This window comes from Rattus rattus, chromosome 4, assembly GCF_011064425.1.
Source record: "Rattus rattus isolate New Zealand chromosome 4, Rrattus_CSIRO_v1, whole genome shotgun sequence".
In the NCBI taxonomy this organism is placed as follows: domain Eukaryota; kingdom Metazoa; phylum Chordata; class Mammalia; order Rodentia; family Muridae; genus Rattus; species Rattus rattus.
The window spans coordinates 88,951,788-88,974,886 of NC_046157.1; the positions used below are offsets into that span (position 1 = coordinate 88,951,788).

The 23,099-nt window shown below is 42.1% G+C and overlaps 1 protein-coding gene across 6 annotated transcripts in view; it reads right to left on the reverse strand.

The window, feature by feature from the left end:
* Satb1 (SATB homeobox 1) overlaps positions 1 to 23,099 on the reverse strand; it is an 88,958-nt gene that overhangs the window by 7,963 nt on the left and 57,896 nt on the right. The gene's annotated exons all lie outside the window — the stretch shown is intronic.

Below are 23,099 nucleotides of genomic sequence, written 5' to 3' on the forward strand. Positions count from 1 at the left end.
GTTGGTAGGGCTCAGTATAAAACCCAGGGCCTTAGATAAACTAGTGAAATACCTCTAAAAAAGTTTGGAAACTTTTAGCAGTTGTTTCTAATTTAAGCAAACACACACACATACACACACACGCAAACGCAAATAAATGTTCATATGCATATGCATGTATATATATGAATATTAACACATCTGTGTATATACATATATACACATATGAATGCTCATGTGCATATATATATATACACACACATATATATATACACACACACACCCACATATATTTATATATATGGATGCTTACATATGTGTGTGTATACACACACACACACACACACACACACACACACACACACACACACACACACACACACTGAAGAGCTAACCTGAAAGAACAATCACTAAAAAGGAAGAAAGACATCACTGTTGTTACAGTGGACCTGGAGCCCGCGTCTCATCTGACCGCAGCTACTCTGCCCACCTCCAGACTGCTGCGAGCCGAGGAGGTCTGCCTCCACTGTGTGAACAGACTATAAACTACAAAGCTTGAGGATTGAAAGCATCCGAGGCCCACCTGCATACACGGTCTCCTGGAGGTATTATTTACTTCTTCTGGGTAAACACTTTCTACCTGGAGCAAGTCTGTGTTCCTAGCTCCACACAATTTCCTTACACCATGTCTCTAAATGTTGTTGGATGGATTTTCGATGTATTTTTCCCTGGAGGCTTGAACAGAACTGACTAAGATCATGTTCCTCACTGCCTTGTCTGCATCCTTCCACTAAAACCTTGACACCACCTAGAAGCCTGAAAACTGACCTTATTCGACTTTCCAGAGAGGGGAGAAGGCTTGGGAAGAACATGGGAGGAAAGGCTTTCCAATGTGGCTGGTAGAGTACTGTGCTAAACGCTGAGTTGCTCACATTTATTTTTTTATTTTTATTTTTTTTAGAAATAAATGCTTGTAGCTAAAAATTGCCAAGAGTTATATTAAGAATGATTTGGGTAGAAAACCTTCTTGGAGAGCATTGAAAACATTGATGGTCTCACATCCCTCAGAAACTTCTTTAAGTAAAGGCAGAGATCACTCGGTGCTTGGATGTAAGTGAAAAACATGTGGATCACAGATGTTCTTTGGAAAAGAAAATCATTAGTTCTTTTAAAACAGTTAATAATGACAGCTAATTCCTAAATAATCACACTCATGAGGGTTTAACAAATATTTCAGAAAGAGAACCCTGACTCATTCAACAAACATTTTGCCTATATTGTCACTTCTGTGTCTTCTGCACTTCCCAGACAGATCCTTATTTTTATTAATTGCCCATGACTAACATAACACTTCCAGTACTTTGCTATTAACCTCTGCCCTTAAATAATACTTCTAATTCCTTATCTAAAAATAATGCGTTGATGTGCATTGATGTGGGCTTCCGCTAGCCTTTTAGAGGCAGGATGAGCTGAAGAGACTGAAATCAGATGCTTCATACAGAAATGTTTGACAGTGCATCTGGGAACTGTTAAAGCTCTACAAGGGTGTTCAAAAAAGGGAAGAAAGAGGAGAAAAGGAAACGGGTCTTGCTTGTGTAAACTCTTAACTAAAGGGAAACACATTTCTGACACCTTCCCCCGCCCCCATTTGTCACAATAGAAAGAAAGACACTGATGTACCCCCAAGTAGGACTGGCAAAAACGACTAACCTGATCTTACACTAAACACCTTGTGACAACCTCAAATTCTATCCCTCTTCACTCCATAAGTCATGACAGTGACTATATCCTAAAGAGGATATAAATGCCTTCATTCCGCATACCTTTTCCTAGGTAAGCTCCCCAAACGTTAGGATGAATGAGTTTAGAAAGGTGACCCGGAGGCCTGAGCATTACTAGCATCTGACAAATAAAACCAAGACTTCTCCAGAAGTACCATGGTGCTTAGCGGGAAAGAGAGAAGAAGAAGACATGATGTTTTGTTGTAAAATGTGAACATTATCCTTTTAGGAAAGATCTCTGGGATTTTCTGAGCCGTGTACAACCAGAGGCAGAAGTCTCTAGAACTGCTTTCAAAATTAAATTAGATCACAAGTCTTTGAATGGTAGAAAAGACGGTGGCCTAACAAGCCTTCACATAATGAGGCCGATCCATTCTCAGAAAACTAAAATGGCACAAGGAACAACCTAAACTTTAAATGTGGTAAATTGCCAAGCGGCATCACACTGCATCTAATGAGGGCAAAATACAAACAGTAGCCACATGTAAATAAATTAGTACAACTTTCAGGATGTTACTACTTTTCAAACTGACAAAGTTTAATTTGACACCTTCTGTTCCAAACCCTTTGTTTCTATTCAAAATCACGCCTTGAGCGGTTGCTATCAATCACAGCACTTCCCTATTACTTAAAAGAAAAAAAAAAGCAAAACCCAACAACGACAACAACAACAACAACAACAACAAAACCTGGCATGGACCCTTGTGTGAGCTGAAAATGCCATGCAGATGAATTCTGAGATAATATGTTCAACCTGTTATATACAACACAAATCCTGTAAAGTTATGTATTGTAAACCTACATTTATTGAGAACTAAAAGTCTTAAATCCATCTGCCACAGAGAAGACACTGTTCCATACTTTACAGTAACTGCCAGCCATCTGCAAACGCCCTGCTGTGTGGTGAGCTAGGAAGCAGTGTAGAGGATGCTGAAGGAAGACAGAGGGGTGAGTGGCTTCCGCTTGCCTGGGCTGGGTTTGGGGCCTGTTAAGGATGTAAGACTGGGGGAGAAATGGGAAAGAGAACAAGCAGGGTGACTGCCAAGCCCGTGTGACAACACAATGGCATTTATTATGGTCCATGAAGCGCTCGACTGTGTGCTCATTTTAAAGGAAGCGTTAGCAGCTCCAAACTCGATGTTCTAATGATGAGCTTTGCTGACACAATCTTGCTGTGCCGCATCTAAATCAAAACCCCAGCACCTCCAGCTCTCAGCTGCTAATTTCCGACCGAACTCAATCTCAGATTTCCACACCGTTCTTTCTTAGCGGAGTGAGTTCGAGTCAATCCACTACTAGCTGACGTTGCAACACAGAAGAGGTGCCCCATGTTTCCGAGACAGGAACCTAATGCCCCCGAAGAAATCAACTTGTTGATACTTGCAAACCCTCTCTTACACAGACATGCTTGCAAGGTCTGAGACAAAGCGGGGAGCTCCTAACACGACTAGTTTTCAAGGGGAAATTAGACTTTGGTACCGGGGGCGGGGCACTTAATGCAATACGCATATGTATATAATACCATTATGTACATATACATTTTAAAACTAAGAGCTATAAAGAGAAGGAACAATGGCATGCTTTCCCACTGCACCTAAGAAGGAAAAATACATTAAAAAAAAATAGAACGGTAATTTGAGTTCTAAAAGGCAAAACATTTTAAAGTCTGTATCCATCCCCATCTCCTTCTATCTTTTATGTGTTATTTGCAGGAGTATTCTCTTCCAATCTCTGGGGCATATCGTGTAATATACGATATTAAAAGAAATCAATCTAAATAGGAAAGTATTTGATACAAACATCTTAGTGCAAAGCATGAATTACAGTTTCGCAAGTGGTGGGAACAGGAACGGGGTACATAATCCATTAAACAGTACTTCTAACAAAAAAATTCACTATTGTAGACTAAACTACACCCGGCATTTTGAATGAGTACATTTTCAACAACAACTAACTATAAAGCTAGCAATTTATCATTCAGGAAATAATTTCCTACTTTTAAAAGAATCTGTAAGTGTTACTTATGCAAATGAAGACAGTTTTTAATCTGCCCACAAACATGCTAATAGAGGGCAATTTTTTTTATTTACAAAGCTGCCGGCACTCAAGGGTAATTTTACATCAGAGTTCTCCTATAACATGGGGAAATGGGTTCTAATTGTCAGAACTACCAAATCTGTCACCTTTAGCATAAAGGCTTAAGATGTAACAAAAGGTGTCACGTGACTGCTGTGTTTTCTACCACCTCTCAAACATAGAAAGGCCCCCTTTAACATCTTTTAAGATTTATATACACGGTTCCCCAAACGTAGGACTTAAAGATATTATCTGAGGGAGTTCTGACCTCAGGATACTCAAGATCTAAGTGGGAGGCCTGGACGCCTGTCTGCCAAGCCAACCTGCCATCTTCCACACCGAACACTGCTGACACCGAACACTGGGAAGCAAAATGCCGGGCGGAGCTACACTGAAAGAATTTTAAATTATTTACTAGGTTAAAAGGGTGAAATGATACTTTAAATACATCAGATTTCATCATCTAGGCCATTTTTTGGTGGCAAAGTGGTATTGATCTTTCCAAATGCTTAAAATTAGCTAGTTTGCAGAAGGTCATTATTTGATTAAAGGCATTAAAGTTGAGGGCATGGGCCGACGCACTTTTCCTTCTTTCCCACTTCAAATCATCATATAATTCAATAAAGAGCACCCCATCGTGTCCTGTAATAAAAACACTTGTCTTAGACTAGTGTTCTTTACCTAACATAGTAACCTTAAATGCCACGAAGTTCTTTAGCAGGAATATCTCTGATCAAGCCAATTATTCTATGGACTAAAGAGCGATTCCAGCCATCAACGCTAACGAAGCCCTGTGTTTCCTTCCGTAGCTGTAGTGAGAAGTACACCTATCTTTCTCTCCCGCTTAACACCAACTGTAGCACAGGGTCTGAGCAGACACTGGGGTAACTTCCCTGCTAAGTTAACATTGGTTTATTAAAGAAAACATGGAAAATAAATTTGAACAGAGATGTACCAGTAAAAGCATTTCCACATTCAAAGGGGCAGGTTATGTTCGCCTTCTCCTAAGCTCTGTTTTATTAAGAAATATAGCTTAAATATTCATGTGGGCCCTCTGATATTCATTTTCGAAGGTGTGGCATCTGATACATTCGTTAAAAGGGAAAAGCAATAATGAAAACATTTTTAAGCTATTGCTATTTTAAACCCTTGGGATTATTGTTTTCACCCCCGCACTCCTTCCAGTCTCTCCACTTCTCCACTTTATTTAAGGGACATAATATCTTAGCCAAAAATCTGTGGGTTTCTATATTGGAGTAATAATAGGTCCTAAAATGACTGTCTAGAAGTTTCTCATTTTGCCCCTTTGTTATTAGGAGGTTAAGCAGCTCTAACACAGCTTCAGGAAATTTATTATTAGCATAAAAACAGCATTTACATATGCCTGGGAAGACGCTCCTGGAATTTAGGGATGGTGGAAGGGTGTTCAGTCACTGCACACCATCTGTACCTTTCAATTCTGCTTACAATGTAATCAGATAATAATAATAATAATTTCTAAAAGTATAGCTTGTTTTCATCCGTCTGTTTTTATTCCAGCCTCTTCCCTACCCCTCTCTAAGTCGCTGACACCCAAGGCAGGAACATGGCCGTGTTTCTTTGGCTACACGCACATTGTTCAGGTCACAGCAACAGTATCAAAAAACAACTTGGCAAGAGGAAACACAAACGGCTCTTGCTAAAAGGCTGCTCGGCAAGGAAATCTCCTAAATTAAAGGTATTTTCAGAAGAGAGAACTTGAAAAGGTGAAAGAGGAAGAATTAAGACAAAAAAAAAAAATAGAATTCTAAACAGTCCACTAAAATATCTCAAAACAGCAGTTCTCACCCTGGGGGCTGTGACCGCTTCAAGGGTCGAACAACCCTTTCACAGGGGTTGCTTAAGACCCCCAGGAAATAGAGATATTTACATTAGGATTTATAACGGTAGTAAAATTATTATTATGAAATAGCAACGAAATAATCTTATGGTTGGGGTCACCACATCATGAGGAGCTGCATTAAAGAGTCACAGCTCTAGGAAGGTTGACCACCCCGGCCTTAGAAGACAACCTCACTTGACAGAAATACAGGATTTCAAAACAAGACTTGAATTTTATTTTAAAACGTTAGATGTGGAAAGTGCCTACCATAAAACTTTGATTTTCACATACACTTCAAATTAAGACCTGACAAAGTCTTACTTACATGCCTGACACGTGAGTGTGGACTCTGACAATCCTCCCTGCCCCCAGACACACACGGACCAACGGCAGTTTTGATATTACATATGATTTAGCCTCTCTACTATTTTGACACCTGACCTCCAATCCTTAAATTCTCATTCTTATTCTTTATAAAGGATGTCTCAAAAGTGCAGAGCACTCCTGAGGTTCCTGCCATGAATTCTCATTAATTTTAGCCTCTCCTTCCAGCACTAGGAACCGCCTACCACTGGCCTCTTCAAATTGGGGCACCTCTTCTGGAACCCATTCTTAAAAAGCACCAGATTCTTTCAATTACTTCCAGGGGAAAAGTTTTCCTCTCTCGACTTAGGGGAGAATCAGACCAGTAGTGACAACAGCTTTTATCAACAAGGAATCAGCAGCACCACCTAGAACGAATGGAGTCCTGCAAAAAAGCAAATTAATGTGATTCTTAACTCAGCCTGTGGACTCGCAGGTGTGCCCTCCTGTGAGATACTGTGACTGTGACGTCATTTACAAGGTTCAGACCTGGAAACCCCCAGATGAGTTACCCACACCCAAAGCAAAAACACCCCGGAGTTTTAAATGAATTCATGACATCCATGCTGGGCTCCATTCAGCTATTTTTGGCCATGCTGGGCCTATGGGTAGCAGGCTGGGCACGTCGACGAGCTCTGACAACTGCCAGATGGGTAAACAGACCCGGTTGACTTAGCTTTCTTGAATCCTCTTGACCACCTCTGAGAGGCTTTTGGGAATTAGGCTGCGGAATGAAAACCTTTACAGCTCTCATCTACCTTCTGCCTGTCCACGCAGTCCTGTGATTCAATGTGACCTGTAGAGACTCTCGACACAAGAGCACAGCTCACACCCTCAGAGGCTTGTGCTCAGTCCTAAGTCTGGTCACAGTCCTCACAGTCACCTGGGAGGGACTAATTATCATCTACTGCCCACAAAGCATCATGTTCTGTCTTCTATTTCTTTTACACTAGAAAAAAGGCTTTCTCCCCGTCCATCTCCCTCAAGCCACTGCCAAGCACCTCAGGAGACCATGAGGAGGGCACAGTGGGTAGATGGGAAGAATCAAAACAAATCTGAGCAAATCATCTCTCTCAGTTCTCGTGAAGACCCCTCCTCTACAAACTAAAGACGATAACGGTGTTACTCTCTCAGTGGCTGGTACAAACCAGACCATGCGTTCAGGCTGATGCCTGATCGGAGATGGTGGAATATTGCGGAAGTTAAATAAAAGTACTTAAACAACACAGTCCATCTGGAAAGGCACAATACGCAAAACTATTTCAAAGGTCAGCAAGGGGCAGACGCCAAGCAGAACAAAAGGAGAGAGGAAAAATGGGGTGAAAGAGGCAAGAAAAGAGAACGCCTTTCCTGTTGAGGGCGGTGCTGGTTGGGCTCTAAAGAATGGACCGTATTGAAGGGGTTAAACAGAAGAATGGCGGGAAAGCCCAAAGGGGATTGGCAAAGTGCTAGGGAGAAAATAAGCAATGTAGTTAGTTCAAGTAGATGCCTTACCACACTGGCTTGAGAAAATGACTTAGTTTCTGCTTCTGAGGTCTACTAAGAAGCTGGCGAGAAACCTTGGGCAGGTTTCTTAACTTCCTGAGACCTCAAATATCTCCTTTGCAAAAGGAAGTCTAATTTTATCACCTAATTCAATATGCTGAGAATGAAAACAGAACACGTAGGGAAGGGGCTCAGTCCTCAGAAGCATCCCAACTATTACTGTCACATGTTGCTACCAAACGTGCATCGTCGCACAGGGACTGGGACACATTAAGGTGGCCAGAGAGAGGCTGCGTTACCGTATTTCTCCCACACCTGGTTACATCCTAAACAACACAGCCCAGTTTACAGCTATCAACTACTATCAACTCCACCCAGAGGCCGGGGCACTAACATATAGAACAGACGGTCTTTTTTTGAAAGGTGGAAATGCAGATGGTAAAACTGTCCGGCAATGATGCTTAAAAGATAGATAAATGCCTTTCCTGTGCCAGTGACATCACTTTCCAACGCTTATTCCAAAGACAAGACAATGAGAGCGACACAACATTCTTTGCAATAGTGTTTACGTTCACATCATTCGTGACAGCGAAAGTTGGAAGGAACCTAAATTTACTGATGGAAAATTGATGGCTGCTACAATATGCAAATGGACACAGCACACGCATATACATCTATACACACATATGCACACAAGTACATGCCTGTGTATATAAAGAGCCTAAATCAGGATATTAAATCAGAATATCTCTAGGTGATTGAGATTATGGATATTTTTATGTTCTTCCTTATGCTTGGATTTTCTGATTTTTCTGTAGTGACGATGTAATAAAAATATGCAGAGCAAATGGCTTTAATTAAAAATCTAATTTTTCTTGTCTGTCTCCTCCATAACCAACATGAGTTCCTGTCAGTACTAGCCCTCAGGAAGGCCTCTCGCGTTTCTTCCACACCTACTGCTCTGGTCCTCCAGTCTTGCCCTCTGTGACTTAATCCCTGATGGCTTCTTTATTCCAGCCCAGCCCTGGCCTGACAGAGCTACATTTAGCCCAAATAGTTGTGAACGCAGCCCTGTGAGGAGCAAACTCTTCTCTGCACTCCTCCCAGGGGACCTGGAACTATCCCAAGGCTCACACTTCAGGGAGGGTAAAAACTTGCCAGAGGACTCACCACAACACACTGGAATGCCAGTAAGTTGTGAGGCAGAGTTGTAAAATGGCCCAACCTGGGCAACAGTAAAAGATAACGCACATCTCTGTTATTCCTGGGGTCTCACATACGGCTGCAAAGTCCAGCAGTGTAAATGTACAAGGAGGATGCTTTATTTAAAAGAAGTAAAATTTGAACTGAATTTGGCTTCCTAGGCTCGAGGAGGCAGAGGACCAACAAAGGATCCTAAGGCAGATAGATAGGAAACCTGACTTTCCCCAGACCTCAACTCAACCACACTTACGTACTTACAAAGTACATGTTCTCACTGTGTGGACTTACTAATCATTATTAAAATTTCACGCCCTTTCCTATTGAAATTTCTAAAAAAAAAAAAAAAAAAACTTAAGAAAAGCATGAAGCTAAATGTGGACATATAAAAAATTATGAAAATGAAAATTCATAAAATAAGCAATCTGTGAAGTGACTTACCTGATAGGGTAGATTGTTGCCACTAGATTATTTTAAACAAATGTTTCTGCACTACATTTTCAACTGATTTATATAAAACTTTTCAGTACTGCAGACAGCTCCAGAAATGAGCTATACTTTCCATTATGCATAGTTAGAATTAGGGAATTAAAAATTTAAATCTTCCCTCTATGATGTTCTAGGAGAAAAGAACAAAGAAGTTTTAACCCAAGAGAAGGCAATCTGGAATTTATGAGTCGTGGGAGTCAGACCCCAAGAGGGACAACTGTCGGGGTCATTATGAGCCCCCAACCTGCTTAGGATTTTTCTGATAAGTCCGTCTCATGGCTTAAACCACATAATCTCCTTCTGTATTATGCAAACCTGTTTAGCGGAAGTTTGTCTACTTTGAGAGAATCAAATCTTGTGATTCACAAGTAGCCATTAAAGACAGAAAGCATGACTATGTCTGGATACCATGCGGGTCAGGGTGACAATGGCCACACCCGGAAGGTTGAGCCTTAGCGCCAGCTACGTCTGTTATTTCTCACCCGAGGACAGCATAACTGGGGACAGCCAAAGCAGAAACACCCAAGGGAGAGGCTGGCAGGAGCTCTGCCTTCTGCACCCTCCCACTGCTCCATATTGTTTAGGAAATATAAGGTTTGAGGAGTCTAGTCCCGGGTCACTCTACCCATCTGCTGGTCATCACTGGGGCCATCTCCCTGACGGCTACTTTGCAGAGGAAGGATATACGCGAGTACACATACTCTGGGGATTCATTTTCCCCCAAGAAATCTCATTCAATGAGGCAAGAGCCATCCAGGTCTCGGGTTTACATTTTTATTAAAAGTACAGCTCAACTGGTAAATAATTTTTTTTATCTGCAGCAAAGGCATTCTCTCATAAAGTACAGCACTTACTGTGGGTATCTATGCTAGAGACAAGTTTGTTGGTTCAGTTTTGGGTTTTGTTTTAGATGTTACTACAATTACTGCAGGCCCCCTCTTACTACACTTTGGAGTGACGGGCCCTTGAAAAATAAGCACACAAGAAAGCAATAAACAGACTGAAAAAAAAAATGTTTCCCAGGTAAATTCGAAAATTCCTAAGCTAATATGTTAAACACGTAATTGTTCCCTCTACACAATTTATCATTGATCTCATCTCTTTGGTGCCACAGACCCTTCTGGCAGTCTGGGTGCCTCTTCAGAGGAAGGTTTTTCTATGTTTGAAATAAATACATGAGATTACAAAGAAACCCAATTACACTGATATACATAATTGGTTTATGGATAACTTAGACTGGGGTGGGGGTGGATGGGTGGGTGGGTGGGGAATGGACCAGACTAAACCAATCTATTGAAAAGTTCTGATATAGTAAAAGGGCTGTGTGTGTGTGTGTGTGTGTGTGTGTGTGTGTGTGTGTGTGTGTGCTCAAGTTAACACACCAAGCTCTAATTTAAAGTAGCAGGTTCCTAGTGATGAACAAGAAAACCAATATTTCAAGAGTTTTGTCAAGACATGATGTGCTATAAAGATTTTTTTTTTTTTTTGGTTGATGGCAAATTTGTATTACAAATGTTGCCAGGATTTGTTGCTGGTATACATGACTGAATGAAACACCAACTTCCATTCAGAAGTCACAAAATAAATCATTTCTTCCCAACCAATGTCATTGTCCCCTTGGAAAGAGTGAACACAGGATAAGAACCCCTGAACAGGATGTGCCCCCAACCTTAAATGTGCATCTATATACATATCTCAAATATACACTCACATGCTTCATATTATTTTTGTAACTAATCTAGATAGGACCCAGCAAACCAAAAGTCTTTCTCTCTGCATTTGTGAAATAATTTCCTTCCCTGACCTCAAAGGAACATGTTTCTTAGAGGTAGAGCAAAGTTAAACAGTTACTCCTAGTAGGATGGTGATAGCCCAAGGTGTCTCAGCTTCCCTACAGAGGACGCTCAGTGGTGTACTTTGAATATGTATGTGTGTTGGTGTTGGGAGAGGGTGATAAAATGGTTCCCACATCACCAGATCCTTAGGTCAATCCAATGAGAGAGAGAATTTTTATCAGATTTATATGATTCAGTTCTACTCCTAAGATATTTCTATGTCTTAAGCAATGTCAGTGGACAGCTACACTAATGCATACGAAGCATGATTGTTTCTTGTTTGTGCTACAAACAAAGAATGAGTTTGCAAATTCCAAATGGAACACCAGTGTTCTAAGCTGGCTAGCTTCATCCCTTAATCTGAGGAACTCTACAGGTGAGCAGAGCTGAGAGCATCCTTTGAGAACTGTTGAACTGCTTGACTTTTCAAACTAGGCTTTCCGAAGTGGAAGGAAGTAAGAGAGCAAGGCAGACATAGGAGAGGCAGCATAGAGGATGGAACAAAGGCAGAGGTACTCGGGGGTATGGCTATGGGGTGGGTAGGGAAGACAGGAGCTATATTGCTCACAGGAATCTGCCTATCAATCGGGGCACTTGATCTGCTCAGTAAGATCTAAAGGAGCAAATGGGCATCCAATATTTGCCTTTCAGAAGCGAGTACAAAGCAGAGGACTCATCCAATAGAAAAGGGAAAGAATTGGAAAAATAAACAGGAAAATTGGAGTGGAGGGTAGGAAATAACTGAATGCACGACCATATCTTAACTTTATATCACAACAATGATCAAGTAAAATCTACCCAGCAACAAAAAACACAAACTCTGAAAATTCAGCTTGATGAATAAGGTTTTAGTCTTTATGATTATCCAGGGTCCAAGTTATTTAGTTCCTTTAATCAAAATTACTAAAATAAAATTATTCTGCATTAGGCTATTACCCTTCCCCCAATCCAGAAACAAAAAATTAATTGCCAGCCAGGAAGAAAGAAGGCAATTTAGGCAGTAACAGCTTGGCATGGACTAAGCTGGATTTCCTAAGAGCATTTGTTTGTGAATCTATATTTTACATACAGCCTTTAGTTCCCTGACCTTATTGAAAGTAATTTATTTTCACCTAATCTGCATTTCATTTGGAGCACCAAACTTCCAGTGCAGTAGCCAAGTAGCGCCCAAGACAAGGAGCACTCATGTCAGTGTGGGAGTGAAATGTAAGAGATTCAAAGGAGCCACTCCGGGGTGGGACGTTTCTCAGCAGCTATGCATGCTCCGTGTTCTAAGTCATGCGCCTGCAGATATGGGTGGAAACTCTCCTCTCAAGGGAGCTGTCTTGCATGTACCCTTTTCTTTTGTGTTTTCTCCTTTCCTAACTGCTCCCAAACCTGTGACTTTTCACAAGCCTGGGGTTCCTCATGCTGCCCTGATTTCTACTTTTTAATGTGCTTGTCTTCCCAGAAAAATGTCCAAAAGAATAAAGGCTGTTAAGGTGGATTTTCTACAAACCTAAACTGACAATCTCAAGGAAGCTATTAGCAATGTTCGAGCCACAGCGTTCTGGCAGTCACTGTCCCAGCACCCACAAAGCCAAGCCCAGGCTTCAACCGAATTCCACTCTTCTGCTGTACTCTGCCTGGACCCTGCCAATGTGCTGCATAATGAAAGGCAGGGCTTTCACTCATCCCTAACAAGTCTCCAATGAAGATGCCATCCATCCTGGGCTCAACTCAATGTGCAAAACATAGAGTTCAGACATGGGAACCCAACATCGCATGCTACTAATAATTTACTATCCTTGACCTCAGACCCCAAGACATCACATCCCCCTAAAACAAAACCTTCCCATCAAAACAGCATCTTCATTCGGACTGTACACCTGTCTAGTCACAGATACACACAAAAGGGTTCCACACTGGACATCAGAACTAATGTAACTTAACCTACTCAACCTCTTGAAGAAGAGTGAAGAGCTTCAGATGAGAAACAATTTTCAGGGAAGCACACAGCGCAATAATTTCTAGGAAAACCGGACCACAGCTCTTAAGTCTCAAGGTTTTTTCCTGAAAGATGAAGTTCATGTGCAGGTGTTTCACCAATTACCTGGGAGTGTGCCAATAGCTACACACCCTTTTCCCATGAAGTGCAGGGTCTTCCAATACCTGCAGCTCAGAATGCAAGTGTGATTTACATTAATGATTTCAGCAAGGAGGAGATAAAACAGGAACAAATGAAAATAGGAGAGTTAAGTCCACAAGAAGGTAGGAAGAGCACTAAAAAGAACCCATTTTCCCAGTGGCATGCATGCAGGTCTGAGAGCCTAGAGCACAGTGTAGGAGAATGGCTGAAGATGGGGCACTAAGTTGGGGTAGCATGAAGCAGATATTGTTATGGACACCAATCTTTATCTGTGACCTGTTAGCACGTGCACGCACACACACACACACACACACACACACACACATACACACACACACACACAAGGAAACTCTCCACACAACAAATAGAACCTAGCAAGATCCTAAAGACAAGTAATATATTTTCTTTCAACAGTGGGATCTGGCAACCTAACAAAATAGGATGAGAAAAGATCTTTTTCCATTCCAGTCAGAATGCTGAACATTGCCAAACTCTGACTACCAATTCCTAATGGTATCTGTCAGCTGACTCTGCTTCCTTCTTCCCTTTTGTATCACCAAGTGTCCTAGGCACAAAGAAAGTCCATCTCAGAGCAATGTCTACAAGCAGGAGGGACCAGGGAAGAAAATCTCAGTGGAATACAATCTTTTCTCCAACTCTAAGAATCCATTTAATGGTTACCCATGCCAGGGATTGTGAAATGTGCATCAAAGTAACTTGAACCAGTTGTGTGAAATGTTCCAGGATATTCAGGATGGTATCAGTGAAGTTCTGATTCTAATTCTCCAACTCTGACATGGAATCTCAAAGTACAGGTGGACTGCAGCGGGGATGGGCCCGTTCACTGATTGGATGGGGGCCTCCACTTCTGTGTCAAGAAGGATTCTGGGTAATATCTAGACTCAAGAGGAAATTTTTTATAATTGATGGGCAGCAGGAAAGATGGAGGTTGAGTCCAATCTTCCACAATAACAAACAACACTTTTGAGAACTGACTACAAAGGCATAGTAGACTGCAAAAACAAAACCAAGGGAAACAAATGAATGTACAAAGATTGATAAAGAGTACTGAAAGTGGTAGAGGACCTGAAATAACTCTGTGAATGAGTATCTTCACAGCTAGAAGAAAAAGGGTCTAACTAACAGGCAAATCCTTTATGAATGATTTATTTTCCTTTAGAGTAACACCCAGGCCAAAAGAGTATGTGCGCAGGCATAAAATGTTAGATTTCAGAGCAAACAGAAAATACACGACAGCCGGGTGAGAAAGGAAGCTAGCTCCAGTGGTCTAAGGAACTTCCAAGCAAGAGGGAGAACAGCAGATACTAGAGCTCAGGAAAGACACTGTTCTACAGGAAGGGGAAACCAGAATGGCCAGACAATAGAACCACTGCGATGGAGCCTGACAAAGCAACGGAAAAGTTCACAGCTGAAGTAGTACAGCAGAAAGATAAAAAGAGAGTATTTTTTTTTCTTTTTTTTTTTCAGGGCTGGGGACCGAACCCAGGACCTTGCGCTTCCTAGGTAAGCGCTCTACCACTGAGCCAAATCCCCCACCCCAAAAGAGAGTATGTTATCTGGCATATGCTGGCATTAAGCCATGTGTGCGTTTTACACGGAGCAATGGGTGTTTCTATGCCTCCCTTGGTCTGTTTCCACATCTCTCCGGATGTTCCTTTCACACCTACTGTGGCCTTCTGTGAAGCTTCTATATACTGATGGGTGGAAATTCTGGACTTCTGACACCCTCTGGGGTGCTCTGGTGTACTAATGCAGAAAACACTATTCTTCAACTTTCTTTGCAAATGGCTGCCAGTCATCAAGTATCTATAAATTTTTCTGGCTGAGACTGTTTCGTTTGGGGATTGTCTGATATCTGACCACAAAAACTTGATGTAACTTATTAACTAAAATATCTTTGGAAAGCTGTATGTTCAGCCTTAGAAACTCATTCAAAATCTTCATTAAGGAACTGTTAACTCTTTTTTTAAGAAAAACAGCATAAGGTCAAAGGACTATTACACTCCCACAGAGCAAAAGAAAAGAAATTATTTTTTAAAAAAATACAATATTCAGAAAGTCCACCAGAGACCACATTCCTATTCCCATTTAAGTTTCAGTAAAAGTATTAAAATGGAAATGATGAGGTTTTGATAAATCTGGAGGAAAACTAGGTAATGTCTCCATTTTTCTAAACACTTAACTTCTTTTGATTGCATTTTATTGTTATTTAAGGACATCTTCCACACACACACGTACCCCAACCCTTACAAAAAAGGGGGCTGAAATCTTAGTTCTACCACATGTGGTTTTCATTTGTGAAAAATGAACAAGCTGTTTGTGGTTAAACTGTCTAATCGCCTGTTATCAATCTAGCGCTGCATTCAAGATTTACAGGATGCATCAGCTTCTGTGCCACATTAGCTGGAGGGGGGAGGGAGGAGGAGAGAGTTTATCCTGCGGAATAATATTTCCAGTGCAGCCACACTCGCACTACATCTGGTTGTGCTGGTAGCGGCAGTTAAATTGAAATATTTCACAGCGTGTGTCAGAAACATGCAGAATGGTAATTATGACAGATCTGATTAAGCCCGAGTGCCACACGCTCCCTGGCCAGCGATGGTTCTGCAGGTGTGACCTTGTGCGTGCCTGCGTGTGTAAATAAAATTAATTACAAGCGAGAGGGTGAAGGCTTCGGTGACATCACAAAGCGGAGAAACTCCCGAGGGGGAGACCTAATGGAATATTTTCCCTCAGTCTAATAATACAGTTCATATTGACTTGAGGTAATTAGTGGGATCATTAAAGCAGTTTTCCCGGCGTATTTGGCTGCCTGATCAGATTAGTGAAAATGTTCTTCAGAACAAGCCCTGTGTGGTCTGCCAGAGAGGAGGAAATAAAGAGAAACAAAGCATATTTTGGATGATAAGCAGTGCTGGACTTTTCCTCCAGTAAAACCTCTCTCCTTCTCTCCGCAGTCTGCAGACCCAACCGGCGTTCTGTCCATTCTAATTCTTCCTGTGCGTTCTTACCCGCATTCTGAATTCTCCCTCCGTTTCCCCTTTCCCTCTGCTAACTCAGACCACTTCATCACTAAAAGCCATCCTCAGCTCCCCAACAAATCTCTTCTAAACAAGGCAATTTTAAAATCAGGGGAAGTATCTAAAGTGACTGTTTTACTACGAGCTGACAATATGGGGCAACTGGGAGAGGCTACCACACACATCACACCAGCAAGCACATGCAACAGGGAAAGAATGGCCACTTAAAAGTCACCAGATAAACAAAAGCTTCCTCCCTTAAGTGACACTGAGCACACTCAATAGTCCTCTGTGGACGTCAAGATAGGCTTCATGTAGGACGAAGTTGGGTCGCCCACTCTCCTGCGTTCGTACAGATCGCAGAGCCTCGTCAAGAAAAGGGCCATTTGTTTGAAAATACTCTACCGAGCACACTCTACCTTGCCACTGGAATATGCCAAGCGCTGTCACAGATGGCGGGCTCTGACAGTTCCCATCCGTAGTGTCGATACTCGACAGTTCAGCACAAGATCAGTGACATTCTGTCTCATTAGAACCACGCTAATTATCACAGCTAGTTCCAGGGAAACCATGTGTTGCGATGGTCAATTTGAAGGAGTCTGTGCATCAACAAACTGGTAATAAGGATCAGACACCTTATTATATGACAGCATGCTGCCTATGATCTGATTTACGGAATCAGAGGCACTGGGGCGGCCGAGGAGGCTGGCGGTTTATGAAACAGTGTGTTTAAACCCAATTCCTGAAGTATGCTGCTTGAAGGGGAATTGCTTGAAAACGCCACGAAAGCAACTGGAGATTTTGAATCAAAATAAATAAATAAATAAATAAATCAAAGGAGAATAGATTTTTTTTTCTATTAACCTACAACAGAAGTAGATTAAGATTTAGGGAGAAAAACAACTTCATCAATTTGACAATTAGAAATCAACTCCGCAAATGGCTTGGGCTTCCTATTGTACAAGTTCTCTAGCTAACAGCCAATTAAAAAACAGCTTTATCCCTGCAAGAAAAGTTATGAACTTTTCTTTTTAGTTGGTAATCAGGCATCGAGTCATTTTACACAGCAAAAGAATCGCATACAAAAAAAATACTTAGAACAACAACCAAAAAAAAAGTTAAAGTACTAAGGTTACTTTCTAAGAGGCAGGGGAGTGGGTGAGATCCGCAGTCTCTACCCAGGTCCTGTGACCTCCTGCAACTCTGCCTGATGCGAAAATCTGCAGTTTCTTTCAGTTATTTTCCTATTATTACTATGCATAAACCTATTTCATTGCTCATTCATTTCATGGGGCCTTTATTTTGAGTCCCCAGGTGAGGGGAGTGGAAAGCTAAAGTTAAAACCTACCTTAATTATCCAAACTATAAAACACGACTGCTGTGACCCCCAAGAAAAGGTTCAAAAAATCAGGCAGTTTGCTGAAAGATCACATCTGCATGGCATTCGGGTGGAGTTTAAGGGGAGACACCCACTCACGGTGGGAGCTAACACCCTTCAGTCTGCTCCTTTCCCTTGTCTTGCTGATGGTGTCTAGGAAAAGCTAACCTGACTGAAGCATGGATACCACAGAACTTCTGGATCAGGGGCCTCTAAGGTTCTCAGTCCACACTGTGTGGCCTATGCCACCATTTTAGGACAAAAAAAAAAAAAAGTGTCCTGTGGCTAAGGAGACGCTAAAGGGGCCCTCACTTGCTGCTGTAGCATGGCACCCACACGGTGGCCTCCCTCGTTTCCCCTCTTGAAGACCTTCTTCACAGAGCTGGTCCGAGAGTCACAAAATTCTTTTTCTCTAAATTCTACCTAAAGTTCCTAAAAATGGAAAAAACTGAGCTCAATGGATCCCACTACATCCGAAACAGCTAAACCTATTAAGCTGGTAGCAAAAGGAAGACCACATGGCTTCCGGTTAGCTTTCTAGAGGTTCTAAACCGTTTAAAAATAGTAGCAAGGTAGCCAAAGGTCTCTGACGGACTTAGGTAGGAACAGTATTTAAGGGGTAAGATATCCCTTTACATAACTCTTTAGTCAAAAACGGGCAATTACACACTTTATTTAATAATGCTGGACCTGAGAGACCAAAACATAACTTGTTTCAGAGCACCGAAATCTAATCCTGTTTCGATCCACCGATTTAACTGGTCCTGAAAACCGTAATCTGGCATACAGTGGTGACTGCCTGCCTCGTGGTCAAGGGCGGCTGGTGCTTAAAGCCACCAGCTCCACTAGGCTGGATTAGTATCCAAGTAGAAATAGATCAACATGGAAACTACAGTCCGGATCCCTAGTTCTAACACACATGCTACTTTCAGCAAATGGCTACAAACACACTAAAGAGGAAACCGGCAAACCCCTCCTTCCTACTCAAGCATCTAGTCAGGGACTTGGTCGAGCATGAGCTAAGCTCGACTAGCAGGAGAGAGATAGGAGCTGCAGAGGTTAGGTGTTAGCTTCTAGCTTTTTTCTCCTCTTTGTTCTCATCAAAGCTCCTCCTGCCCTTCCTCCTTTCAGGCAAGCAGACAGAGAGACCTGAGCTGCCAATGACCAAGGCCTGGCTCCACCCTGCTGGAAAGAAGGACGAGACAGGTACAGTTTGCAAAGGAACAGCCCCCGGCGAGGAACTCGTGAGCGTCTAGGAGATGGGCTCTGAGGACACAGCACCGGGATCTTCTCACACACGGCTGTTCAGAGTTGTAGCACCAGAAATAAGAGAAACTGTGACTCACACGTCTGCGGGGCCTCCTGAGTGCCTTAAATAAGAGTCTGCACAGGTGAAATCGTGCCACAGCAGCGTCTGTGACGTGAACATTCGAAAAGAATGAATTAGCACCCAGTTCTGAGTGCAACTCCATCTGAATAGAACCAACGATGCCTTCCCTAGCATGCTAGGATCCGGTGTCACGAGCTCCCTGCTTTATCTCTAAGTGTTGCCACTATACATTCTTTTATAGCCTACGTTTTTAGCCCTACGTCACGCCGCCCACCCCGCACCCCTGATTTGTGAAGGTTTAATTGTATTTAAGACATCTCAACTCACCTAACCTACAAATAAGAGTGATGTTTAATTTTTTCTTAAACCTAGGACCAAAGGAACCCTGAAGATCTCTTTCTCCTTTTCCTGGGTCCCTCTCTTACTCCCATTACAGCCCTGCACCTCACTGACAGAAGTGTCTGAAATTGATAGGAGAAACAAAAATGGCTTTAAATTCTCTGGTCTATACTACAGCAAGCCATGCTACTTTTCACTTAAAAGAGAAAGAAAAAAAAAAACCTATCTTTTTAAATGTATTTAAAAAATAAAAATAAACTCTACTTATTAATCGAGCTCCAAACCATGGTAGACAGAGTCGTCTTCCTTGCAGAACCTAAAGAGGATTGCGTTGAAAGTCTGTCCAGCAGGAGGGCAATCGCAGCAGCCCCTACTGCACCTATACACTGCTCTGGGAAGCAAGGGAGGGCAGGCAGTCATTTGCTAACATGAATGGAGACACAGTAAACGCCCTCAACTCTGCCCATGCAGCTGGGTCTGCAGACTCCACTCCACATACACAAAAATCAGTGTAAAAATTGCATGTACAAGGCAAGGCCTGTGGTGCAGTTGATGTCCCCTTGCTGGACACACACCTGAAGTCTCAAAGCTCTCGGGGGGTTTGCTGCGGAATAAAATTAGATTCCAACATCTGCCACTATTAAGGAAAAGCCTCCACTTCCATCTCCCAGATGAAAACACTGAAGTCGATGAACAGTAACGGAGCCTTGACACGGGAATGGTTATTACCCAAATCAACTAATTTTTTTTAAAACAGTGAAATTAGCAAACCCTGCTCCCATAATAACTTGAACGTTATCAGACTAAACGTTTGATAAAATTCCAATCTGACTCACCTGGAAAAGCCAGCCGCTGCTGCTTATTGGAAACGGAGAATGTATTCGCTGGTAGCTATTCGCATTGCGTTCAAAGCCCATCATCTTTTTCAAGTTTGCATTAGCCTGCTTTTGTAACCAAGCACAAAAGTAGCCTACCTTCGGTTTTCCCTTGCATATTTCATTCCGACACTCCTTTTAGAGTTAAAACAATCTCATTTCTATTATTCATCAAAAGGACGAGATGATGTAGAACAGGCTAAATGGCAGGCTCAACATGGGCAGGCTCCTTGTACAGAAAACACTCCATGCATCAGTCACTTGTAGCCATGTCCTTTACCTTCTAAAACGGGGGGTACTCGGATACATAAATACATGATAAATCACTGCTCTGCACGGAAAGAGCGGAGTCATTTACTGAGCATTAGGAAATGCTGTCCATTATGTATAGTGCTCTGCAACGTAAAGGTCCACACGTATATATTACAGTCTACGCACCCGGAGGAATGCTATCCCTCTGGTGAGCCCCAGCTCACTTATGTGAGGTGTAAAGAACTGTCTTAGTCGTAACACATTTTACCACGTGACGTGAAGACTTTTCATGAGCTTTTCTGTTTCCTTTGGGAGATATGAGGGCCAAAAGAACAAAAAACTTCATGACCTTGCTGGTCAGATTTCCTCTGTTAGGATACAGGCTCTGGACTCACTGCACATAACCCCTCTCAATATTTGCATGCATTTTCACACAAAGGGCGGCATAATATCTAACTGAATAAGCAAGACAAAAACTATAGAAATGCTATAAGAAAACATTAGAATAAAGTAGAATACATTAGGAATTGTGAATAACTAGCTATTCAAGGGGATAGGAGACACATGTCCACTTGGCCTACAGCTTCTAATGGGTTCCTTGGAGTTTCTTCAAACACTAAAAGGGGAGAGTAGAAGTTTGGGGTGTTCTTGGGATACAGAGAGATGGGAGATACTTAGAAGCTGCCCATCAACATCGTAGAAATGCAGACATGAGGCTTGGCAAAAAGGGCAAAGTGACAATTTTTAAAAACTCTACAGGATACCAAACAGACCTGAACTAGCCGATTGTTGCTTCCTGCGTGCTTCCTAAATCAGTAACTCAAGCCAAAGGCGAGGGGTCTCTGCTATCACTTAGGAGCTAGGCCCTGGTGGTGGCTAGGCCCTGGTCAGAAAGGCGACAGGAAGGGGTACAAGGACAGGTGACAGACAACTAGATGATGCAAACTGAGAAGTTTTCATATGAATTCCTGTTTGTTTTGTTTCCTGGCTGACCTGATTATAATCATGTGTATCTAGCTCCTCCATTTTGAAGATTTGGAGAAAGTGCCTGGTAGGAAGGCAGTCTATTATGTAATTGAACAGGCTGGGGTGGGGTGGGGTGGGGGGGATGTAGGATCAGAAGGAAAGGCAAAATAATATATATTTAAATAAGAGATCCTCATCATAATTAGACTAAGTAGTCAAAACAAGAATGTGCCGGGTTGTGGGGGTAGAGTGAGAACAGGACAGTTCTCCTTAACTCCTAGTCTTGGCATGTAAATGAAGACATCTGAAGAAGCACACAGGTTTGAAGCGGTTCTAACATTCTATCATAATTAGAAACATTTCAAGAGCCCTGTAATTTCCAATCAAAATTACAGTAATTTCCGATATGCAAGCCATGATTCATGACAGAATTTTACATTCCATGAGAGATTACGGTGGCCCGATGTATGACACGCTGAGTACAGCACTAACATAAACAATTCAGTTTAATGTTTAAACAGTACTTGATGTTTAGAATCTCACAATAAAAGAAACATATTATTGTAGAAATTATCACTTTGACAGTGATTGAAGGGTAGGCAGGCATGCGGCCTATAAAGCTATAATTTTTTACAGTCCACAGCTTGAGTTCAGTCATTTTTATATAACATTTCCAAGATACCCCTTAAGTATTCATCCGGCCTACAACTTAAACAGGAGCGACATGTTTCTCAAGGAACGCTCCCATTAAGTACTGTTATTAATGCACACAGAGTGAAATTTTTGGAAAAGTCAAAAAGTATTGTGTTATAAATTTGTCATGCAGCAACTACTCCAGAATTGTATATTTTATCACAATTGACAATGGTTAGGATGTTCTACAAAAGAGCATTTAGCAATTACGAAAATAGAATTGTGTAACATTTCAGGTTATTCAAATCTCACCCAAGCCCTTGTGTGCCTCTAAGTCCCACCTCGGTGTTACCAAGTCCTTTTGTGGAAGGGAAGGGAATTCTGTACTCTACGTCTGTATTCATGGCTCTGGGGAAGAGCTAATAGACAGCCGTGAGCTTTTTCTACCAGACGGCTCTAGTGAGCAGTTACCAACACATGAGAGTCATGCTGGTAAGAAGCTGGATGATCTAGCTGTTGTTTCTGAACTGGATTGAAGAGGTCTTAGATTGCCGGTTTAACTCTATGCAGTCATCAGTGTTGGTCAGGTTCTGAGTGTAACTCAATTTGCCTTGTGTACAACTACAGAAAAACTAAAATCACTAACATGCGATGGGGTGTGTGATTTGTTTCAGCAACTGTGGAACAGCTGCAGGTAGACGAGTTGCAGATAAAGCTGTATGGGGATTTTAGGATGAAAACTGAAGGTCATCCGAGGATTGACCAAGCAACAGTTCATGGCTTCTATGACGTTACATGTTCTATTATGACACACCAGCCTAGTGAACTGTACACGTGACAGTCCACCCCTGAAAGGAACCAATAACTGACCCAGAGAATGCCCAAGACATCCTTAGTCCAGGAGCTGGGGGACCAGGAAACCCAATGTCTACAACCTACATCTCAACACACTGCTAAGCGAGCTCTCTACATAGTCCTAGAGGCTGCAACCTCTCTGCGATGCCGACTCACACCGAACACGGAGGACATGGCTGTCACTGACCGTACCACAGGCATCACAGACGAACATTCTAACGCCTGTCTGAGGC